Here is a 366-nt window from a genome sequence, read left to right on the forward strand (position 1 = left end):
TATTAAGTCTTTTAAGTCAAAGAAAGCAAATGAGAAGTGACCATTTGACAAATGCTTGGGTCATGAGCTATCCAAAGAGTGTGAAAGACCATCAGTTACCCCACTGGACTGGAAACACATATTTATCCTTAAACTTCAGGTCAATCTGCGGACTACTTTTCTAACAATTATATACCTTATATTGTGTTGATTGCAATCCTGTCCCTGGAATTAAATTGTATTTTTCTTTCCTTGATAGAACTGAAATAAATGAAAAAAAAATGTCATTATGAAGCTTAATTGCTGCAAGTATCAGGATAATAGACTGAAGGAGGACATTAGCTTTGGAGTCAGGATCCTCAAAAATCAGTGTCCTGTTTCTCTATT

Source organism: Mus caroli, chromosome 2, assembly GCF_900094665.2.
Source record: "Mus caroli chromosome 2, CAROLI_EIJ_v1.1, whole genome shotgun sequence".
In the NCBI taxonomy this organism is placed as follows: Eukaryota; Metazoa; Chordata; class Mammalia; order Rodentia; family Muridae; genus Mus; species Mus caroli.